Consider the following 7,063-nt stretch of genomic DNA (forward strand, 5'->3'; position numbering starts at 1 on the left):
CACAGGGAGGTGTCAGGTGAGAAATCCAGTTCAGGTGGTTCTATAATATCCCCTRCCAAGCACTCCCCTGCAGGCCCCCCATTCGGTGTCACCCACAACCCAGGGAAGGGTGACCGCTCACCTCCCTGTACTGAACTATTAATGCAGCAGGTAATTGACTTGTACAACAGCAAGTAGCCCCAAACAGAACAGTGATAATGCTGAATATTTAGGCCATTAAAACACATCAGATGTTGGAGGCAAAAGCCAAAACTCAGGACTATGTTTGGGTTTTCCCCCCTGCCATTTGAACCTTCAAACTGAGTGGGAAACATCATCCCATTCTGCACTGGCTGAATCACTCCAGGCTCCAAGGAGTTAACCTCTTGCCAAAACACATTTTTCCCTCTGGGCTTGCTCACTACAGCTGAAACTGGAAACAGCGGGGCCGGAATCCCACAATAAAGGCGGTTCTTACCGTATTTCTGAACGGACTAGAAGAGGAGGGAAGACCAAGAAACCCTTTGAGAGATAATAAGAGACAAGCCCTTGAGAACCCGCTGTGATGTGGCTGCCAGAAATACCGCTCTTGGGAGCGGAAACTTATGTGCCTCCCCGGAGAGGCCGGCGCGAGCGGGCCGGAGCCCGGCCCTCCTCAGGGATGCGCCGTGCCAGGCCCTGTCCCTGTGCCCGAGCAGCCACCGGCACTGGACGCTCCGGAGGCAGCCGAGACAGCCCGTGTGGTGCATCCCTATGGACGCTCCCGCTGCTCCAGAGGCAGCAGAGACAACCAGTGTGGCGCATCCCTGGGGAAACATTCCCACTGCTCCAGAGAGAGTGGAGACAGCCCATGCAGCACATCCCTAGGGAGACGTTCCTGCTGCTCCRTTTCCCCCCCGGCTGCAGCACAGGAGTGGAGCAGCATCCGTGCTGCAAGGGAGAGGGGACACGTTGAGCACAGCCACCGCAGCAGGTCTCTGCGTCCCCTCGGAGCAGCTCATGGATGTCTCCAGACTCAGGAGCCTTTTGCCTGCACAGGCATKTGGTAACGCGAGGGGAGCCCCCATGTACAGAGCTGCGCTCCCACTCCTGAACCGTTTCAGGGAGGTGCTGCTCTTACAGGAAAGGGACCCACACCGAGAACCGTGCAAACATCATACCAGGCACAAAGAGATATTTTGCATGCAGATCTAACCCATTTTTAACAACAAGAAGTCATCCAACTAAACGTTTGCTATGCACACACACAGCAGCAGCCTCTGCTCCCACGTTCATGMACGAGGAGCACCCAGACCCAGCCCATCCTGCCCGTTACCTTCAGCAGCAGCCGCAGGCAGCCCCGGCTCCCTGGCAGCTGCACCACTTCAGACTTCTTCAAAACAGGAAAACATTTCCAAACCAACCACGCACTTTAATTACTGGCAATTAGAAATCCCTGCTTTTGTGTGTTTACAGTTCAAAAATGTTAATGTGTGCCAGTTGTGTCAGAACATTTAAGCTGTTTAAACTGAACTTGAAATGTTGAAACACTCCAAAGATGCCACAATCGAGTATCTCGGGGGGCTTTCTGGAATGAAGTGGSAAAGTCAGAAGTGGGAGAAGCTCCTTGCTGCTCCCGGAGGATCATGGCACCTCTTGCAAGGACCTGCACCCAAAGGACTTGGAAAAAGACACTTGGAGAAAGGTCTGACAGTTTCACGGAGCCTGGGCAGCTTTAGTCACACAGGAGGCCACTCYGTGTGGTGTATTGGAGTTAATGCAGAGGGTCAGTGAAGATGCTCAATGGGCATTGAATATGCAGTGGTGGAAGGAGCCAAAGGTGGGGCTGCAGGGGCCAGTCTCCAGAGAACAGCAGGGCTCGGCCACCAATTCTGTGGGAAAAATCAAGACTGCAAGAAACACCATCAATAAGAAACTGATGTTGGACTAAGTCTGTAGGTAAAACACAAAGAGAACAAAAGCTACTTCTTTTCTGGCCTAACAGAGATTACATTCCCTTAGATATGTAAGGCTGATGGTGAATGTTAGCTACACAGCTCTCCATGTGTCACAAAATATGAGCAGTAAAATAAAGTCAAAGAATTGAAAAGACAAATGACAAGGCTCTGTGCATCATTAATGAACGGTGAGGGCAGAAAGGCAGAACATAACCCACCATGCATATAATAACCATGGCTTCGACTGGCTGCGCTTCTCTGTGCTTGCACGTTTAATAAAAGGTGTTGGAATTAAAAATTTAACAATCAAATCCATGTGCTCCATTAAGTATGAGGAAAGAGGCCACTCTAGGCTAAGCTCAGCTCTTTGCATTGCACATTTCATTTAAGAATGAGCTGCACTGATATGCACAAATGCTCATAAATGAAACATAGCAGCAATCACATATGGAAACCAAACAAGTCGCATGGTCCATAACCTCATGTCTCATTAAAGAAGGAATTCTGATAATTAGCAAAAGAGCTGACCTCACAGGAAACTCTATTCATTTTCTACTGACATTTGTCCAGCTCCTTTATACCTGAAGTCGCTGCAGACACCAGTCTTTCTAGAATTGGTACAGCAAGCTTTCCTGAATATCAGGCATTAGAGAGATGACACTAAGAGTTCCTGTTTTGCTTATAACACCAGCCACTGCAAAGGACCTGACCACACTCTGCTCCATGAGCAAAAGCTCATCGTACCCTGATCACACTGAGCTGTCTTTGAGGAACTCGGCAGYGCTGAATGTTGTCCATGGCTCTGGGGTGCAGCTAAATCCCGGCATCCATTACAGCTCTCCCTAACAACCATTTAGCAAGTGTCAGTGGCATCACCAACAGCCTCGGATGAAACCACAAGAGCTTGTGTTTCGCTATTAGAGCTGGTGCTAACCTTTATGGCAAAATTCTCAACAACAACCAATTAATACCTTTTTTTTTTTTCTTTTGTACTGTGTCAACAATTAAAAAAAGTGTTAAAGAAAGCAGTGGTCCCAGAAAACACCATGATAAGGGAGCACAAGGCATAGGCAGCCTAACTGTGACAGCTCTGGAGCTGCTCCTCCCCACAGCAGCAGCAGAGCAGGCACCACGGGACGGGATGATGGGGACATCCCCAAGGAGCAACACGTACAGAGGCTAATGGAGCAAGAGCAGGTCAGCCTTTTAAGAAGGGCTCTCAATCCATCAACATGTCCCTCACACCTTGAGGCATTTCTTTCTTATTAAGCTACATTAGCAAGTACTTATTTACTCCATGCTTTGAACTTAAACATGATAAAAACGTGCCTTAATGAACCACTAGCGTCTCTCAATGTCTACTCAATTTCCAAAGGAATTCTCTTTTTCCTTTTCCTTTTTTTTTTTTTTTTTTTTTTTTTTTTTGCTGCCAGCTCTGCAAATGTAACCTGGGATGTGAAGTCTGATCCTAATGGCTCAAGTACCATCATCAATAATAAAAATCTGGCAACTGAAATTATCTGACAGTAACGCTGTCTGCTGGGCCAGACAGGGCAGAAAAGCAGCTTGCTTTCCCCAACTATATTGTCCCTTAATTGTTAGCAGCAGTCAAAGTGCATTGCCATTAAGTAAGGAGATATGGGGACACATGGGGAGCAGGTCTATGGGGCAAGTGCTGTTGTTTTATAGCCCTTCCCCTCACTCTTACTGCACTTAAGCAGTTACTTGCAGGACGTAAACTAGAAGAGGGACCTGCACACAGGAACAGTGTAACAGACAGGAGGACTAAGAGAAACATCTGGCTTCTCTGCAACAGAAATCTTAAAGCAATTAAAAGTCTTTAAAGTAATAGAATTGGTCCCATTCCCCAATGAAACCAAGGGTCAGCTTTCTGGGGCTGCAGAACAAGCAGTTCGGGTGCAGGAGCCCAGGAGAGGCTCCAAGCAGCAGGTTCTGCCCATGCKTCACTTCTAACGAGGAGAAGCAAGAGCCAACTCCACTACCACTGTTATGTGCCAGCATGAGGGGCCACACGACTTTCCACATAGTTTTGCTTTTACTCACATTTTTATTATAGCGGTGCATTAATGTTGGACAAGCTGCCTTGGCCAGCTCTAACCTACTATTCAGCAAAAGCAAAATCCGGAATGAAGAGAGCAAAAATTAAATCCAAAGCTTGGTATCATGGGAGAGAAGGCAGCAAACTTCTCACAAAGGAAACTTGGAGAACAGCAAGTAAGAGCTGTGCTGAAACCACATTTAGAAACTACTTTTCTCCAGCTGAATGACACAGCTTGTCACTCCCATACAGTGCAGATGAGTGAACAGTTGGGATGAGCAATAATACCTGGGCAGACTGGGTCATGCCAAGATTTGATTCTTAGCTCTGCTACCAATTCATGCAGATAAATCATTCAAACTCCGTGTGCTTTGACTTCCCCATCTGAGCAAGGAGATATTCAGCTTAGTTCACAGAGGTGTTGAAGTGTTGATCGTTTTTATGCTTGCAGCCATGTGAACTCATCGGCTGAAAGGTACTTTGGAAGTATTAACTATTCTTATTATTATGCCTGCTTTCTTCTTCCTACTCCTTATGAGAACTGCTATTCTCCTGCCCCRACTTCAGGCCATTAGAACTTAGCACTATAGAATTTACATTCTCCATGATAAATGCATTTAATTTTCTTCAAGGGAACACATTCCAACCCAGCATTTGAACATATGACTAATCTCTTTTCTTTCACATGACTGTTGGGTAAAAGCAAGGGCTCGAGTGCTTTGCCAGATTGAGGCCAGGAGGTTTTTTGCAAGAGTCAACCGCATTTGGCAGCTGAACTGGTGATTTCAAAGGTCTCCTCCAAAGCTTGAAGAATTATTCATAATATGGCTACCATACCCAGGAAATGAAAGTGAGGTGGTCTCTGTAAATAGAACCGGAAAAAAAAAGTGCCAAGAAACAATGAAGTCTTGGACTCCAAATTCAAGCAAAACGAACTCACCAGAGTCACYGGATCTCATTCCATCCTATCAGATACCTGACACTAAATAATTAAAATTGCTCTGGAGAACACTAGTCAGAAATTCAGAAATGAAAAAAGGGAAACACGTAGAGATGAGAACTTCTCAACAGAGTTTGCAGCGAACCTCCCCTCGAGCGCCTGCCCCGCTGCCACACGTAACCTTGGTCTGGGGCTGCAACTGCAGCCGCCGCGCCTCGTCCCACTGAACTAATCCCCCCATCGGAAGCCTTGCCATGGCAATTAGCAGCAGCTGAGGACACAGGCTGGAATTCCTGCTTTAGACAGAAATATAATGAACACATGCAATGGAAAATGCCTCATCTGGAGTAGCAGAACTACCAAAAACTCATTTCTAATTTAGCAATAAGCTAACAAACCAAATCCATGTGTCAGCGGGACTTTGTGTCCTTAGGACCTAACTTCCCAAAACAGAAGAGATGAGAGAAACAAAAGTGTAATTGCTACCTTCAGTGCTGAAGGCCACATCTGGCACCAACCCTTTGGGGGCTGAGCCCCTGGGCCTTCCACACGCGTCCACACTGGTCTCGGGACACCCTCRTGCAGTGGTCAGATACTGCAGACGGGGATCCCCGGGGTCTGAGCTCATGCTGAGGGGCAGACAGGACATCCAGGTAAGGTGGGAATAAACCACGTGGTCCTCAAGTCTTAGGGTCCTGGTAGGATCAGCATAGGAGTCTTAGATGGGCTCGCTTGACTGCAGTATAAAGGAGCTCTTGCTGAAGTCATTAACCCTTTCAAGTCAAACGGGGCCTGCTGGGGTTAATCACTGCTTCCTGGRGACACATCTGCTGTACTGGACAAACTGCTAACACAAAGCCTTTCCCTGCTCCTAYGAGGGGGCACATCTCCAGCAAACACCCACCACGGCTACGGATGACAAATAYTTGCAGCTTATTGTTTTACCAGTGCAAAACACCAGAAAAAAAGTGCYTCCCCTTAGAACATTAGCATTATTTGCAGAGATGGCCCCTCTTTGGGGGAGGCACCTCTAGGAGAGCAGCAGTGAGYAGGTGAATGAGCCTCACGTACCTCAGGTTTGGTGGGGCTTCAGATGGGCATCACGGGGGAAGCTTTCCTAGAAGTGCTGTGTCCTGGTAGATAGGCATGTGGGAAAACAGCAGCTCCCCTGAGACTAGCTGCATCGTAAGCTTTCTTCCTGGAACTCTTGAGTTTCCCCATCCTTGTAAACTCCTGTTCCTCACACTGGAAGGAAGGTGGTTCTGGAGCAATGACCCTGCAGAACTTACAGAACAGCCTGAGGGCACAAAAAAGGAGCTGCAAGTAATCATGGCAAATTGAGAAGGAGCCAAGGACCTGGATAAGCTGCACCTGGAGCCAAAGACCTGGATAAGCTGCACCTGGGACAGCCCCAATCACCGCTGTCCTCAAGCCCAAGCAAATTTCACCACCACCTGAACTTTGAGTCTTCCAAACCCTTGGAAGTTCTGGATGAAAGACTCTCGGAGCCCTTTGCTGGCAACTTTCTGACAATTGTAATGTGTTATTTCTTTTTGAAAAATCCTGGTAAAATCAGTGTAAACCCATGGTCATTAATCAAACTGTTGGTTTGGTTCCTAAACTGGACACCTCAGAACCTAGAATGAGCAGATAAAGATGGGAATATAGATAGAAAGTACACAAAGAGTTTATCTAGAGATTCTTATCCCTCCACACCCTGCTATGGGCAGATGACTCTGCCAGCAGATGACCAGGGGCTTTCTTGCAAYCTTAATTTTCCTGATATTTATTTATTTAGCTTAGCAAAAAGTTTCAAGCTAAAACATGAAAACCTGCTAAGAAAAATGAAAAACTCACTAAGTTGAAACACCTTATCCTCCAATGAACCATGCTCATTGCTGTTCTGCCTAATATTTCTCTGGAACCACAAGAAAATCATCAGCTTTTAATATAATTTTAGAATTAGGGACCATAACAGTGTCTGTTATCACTATTAGATCTACTGAGACATGGAGCTTACAGCTCAATAACACCAGCCACGATGATGATTCCCTCTTTGCTGTTATTGCTTTTATCCTCATGGCATGTTCTGTCTCCCAACGTGTGCTTTCTGCCCTGCAGTTCCTACTGCTGCATAAAGGCAGGCAT

The sequence above is a fragment of the Nothoprocta perdicaria genome, unplaced genomic scaffold (assembly GCF_003342845.1).
Source record: "Nothoprocta perdicaria isolate Ctin4 unplaced genomic scaffold, notPer1 scaffold_242, whole genome shotgun sequence".
Classification (NCBI taxonomy): domain Eukaryota; kingdom Metazoa; phylum Chordata; class Aves; order Tinamiformes; family Tinamidae; genus Nothoprocta; species Nothoprocta perdicaria.